Here is a 2943-nt window from a genome sequence, read left to right as displayed (position 1 = left end):
TATGTTAACTTATAAAATGTCAAATGAAAACAGCTTATTTTGTTTGCTTTTGAAGATGGTTACTTTGATGCCGATATAAAGCCCTAAGTATAAACACTAGAGCGAAATGTGTACGGTGTCAATGCGCTTTCAATTAAGTCGATTATTCTGTGCGTATAAACGTAGTATTAGAGTGCAGACGTTTTTCAGAATCGGGACGTATGTAGTTAGCCTTAGAAAATTCTGTGGCCATTTGGAGTTCACTGCTGGGCAGAGAAATTTATTGTTAGTCGGAATTACAACTTTTTGAGCAATCATGTGGTTTCCTTAAATATTTATTTTTCCATGAGGTTTCAGCTTCATTACTGCTCAAATATTTTCGATCAGGTTAGCATTTGGCGACTGCGAGGGCTAGTCCAATGAAATTATGTCCTTCTTCTGTTTCCAAATACTACAAACGTGACTTAGATTCTTCGGATTGTTGTTCTCGTGAAGAACCAATCTCAGTTTTTTCCACGGCGGTATATCGTGGTCATGAAGTTAACATCCAATTCGTTTCTAAACATGATGGCTGCGTTTCTTTATACATTCCGGATAATCCCATTTCACAGACGGAACAAACAGAATACGTTTGAAATATATGTTAACATATCATCAGGAACATTCTAAAGAATAAGTAAACAAAAAAGTTTATTCCAAACGTTCAGAATGAATAAAGAAATGCAGCCGATAAGTTTACAAAATCCTCGTTTCGCGTAGCATAACAAACACGAACTTTTTCTGGAAGTTTTACAGATCTCTGGAGCACTTTTTGCATTTGGTAAAAATCGATAAAATGATCGATTTTTTTATCGATTTTGTTGTCGATATTTATCGATTTTGTTATCGATTTGGTTATTGATTTTTATCGATATTTATCGATTTTGTAACCGATATTTATCGATTTTGTTAAGGATATTTTTATCGATTTTGTTATGGATATTTTTATCGAGTTTCTTATAGATTTTACTACCAATATTATTATCGATTTTGCTATCGAAATTTTTATTGAATTTTTCATCGATTTTGTTATCGTTATTTTTATTGGTTTTGGTATCGATATTTTGTTGGACGTTTCTGTAGATTTTGTTATCGATAGAGTATAAAGTTAAGAGTTAAGATAAAGGAAAACAGAATATCATAAATATAATTAGAACGAACAGGGGTAGAGGCAGGGATCTAGATAGAAAAAAGACAAAAAATACATATAAATATATGTACATATGTATGTATGTATATTGGTTATGAGACAAAATAGATATGTATGTAACGTAAGTTTCACTTCTCCAGTGTGGCCCAGGCGCACCTACTTTTTTCGACAGAGTATAACTGATTGCTATTAAAATTATGTTGCGCAATAAGCAAAGAAATCTAGGTTTTTGAAAATTAAGACCTACATATTTGATATGAAAAGTATTTCAAGCAAAAAGTAGCAATAGTTTGTTCCTGAAAGCACTGTGTACATACATACAGTGCTTTCTGGAAATTCACCACCACCAACAAAATTTTGAGAGATCAGCATACAACTGGCCAATGTGCCCAGTATACAAACTTAGGGGTTAAAATCTTAATTGTGTGCGTACTAAGGAACACAAACGAAAATACTTAACATAAATATGTATATATGTAATACATAGTACAACCATAAACATAACCGCAATGTTGTTTTGTTAATTTTATGAACGCTTTAGAGTTAAGTCTGACTTTAAGGAATTGTAAGGATTTTTCTTGTCAGAATGTCCTCCAATAGAAAATAGAAAACTGAAAATGGTTCATATGCATATCATACATTCGTAGATATGGTCATATAGGTCATGGACAGTGGCGGTTGTAGAGTGAAGTTTTGGGTGAGGGCGGGAACTAGGAGAAAGTAGCTCCGCGCCTGGTCATGGATATCACCAACCGTATCAGGTAGATATTTTTATAACATTTTTTTTTGTGTTTTTGATTAGTTAACAGCAATAAAATCCATGACCTTCAACCGCCTGGCCTACTAGAAAACCAAATGCATGTATATTAGTATTAGTACAAATGAGTTTGTTTACTGAAAACAGAGTACAGTGAGTGCTTTTTTTTACAAATAATTTAAATGTAATTATGTACTACTATTGCTGTGGTACAAACAATTGAAATGCATGTCGAAGCGCTTATTCACCGACGGCGCAAACCATGCCAGTGCGATGTACATTTGTCAATACCAGCTCCTGGCCCTTCACTGCTTTGACCACAGCAATGGGACGAAAGTTAAAATTTGTAATATTTAAATGAAGGTAAAAGAAAACAGGCGAAACATGGTAGTAAGATTCAAACTTATATATGCATGATTGCAGTTATACAAATGTATTTAAATTAACTTCGCATTTACTATAAAATAGACATTTTTGGAAATCTGGTACAAGTTCGATTTCTTTTACATACTTGGAATAATCCTCTTTACAAAAAAGAAACAACTGTATGTGGTGAACTAATTAATTAACTTTTTGAGTATGTCTAAGGTTTACACTTTCTCCTGAATATCCCTGTTGGGAAGAGCACTAGTGCCGAGCTGATTCGGTTCTAAAGAATTAAGAACCAAAACTAGTTCTTGTTAATTCTCTATTGAAGCTAGAAACTGGCGAACTTAACACCGCCATGCCCTACGAAGTATCAATTGCCCCGCTGCGACCCTTTTTCGATAGTCCCCAACAAGTTCTAAATTCGATAGGTGAGATTTAGCTCGCCCTGCACCCCTTTCTCAGTAAGTAGTTCCGAACCACCTTTCGTCACCTTAGATCTGGATTTATAATCCGGCTTGTGGAACTATTTCAGCCTTAAATTAATTGGGATCGGTTAAAGGAAGAATAATCTCAACATGAATTTTTAAACCCATATATTAAAAATTAATAAACTACGTTGGTAAAATAAAACTTAAGTTATTAATGTTAT

This window comes from Rhagoletis pomonella, unplaced genomic scaffold (assembly GCF_013731165.1).
Source record: "Rhagoletis pomonella isolate Grant_MI unplaced genomic scaffold, Rhpom_1.0 Rhpom_scaffold_00003, whole genome shotgun sequence".
NCBI classification, from domain to species: Eukaryota; Metazoa; Arthropoda; class Insecta; order Diptera; family Tephritidae; genus Rhagoletis; species Rhagoletis pomonella.
The sequence above is the reverse complement of the archived record's forward strand: the minus strand, read 5'-3'. Positions refer to the sequence as shown.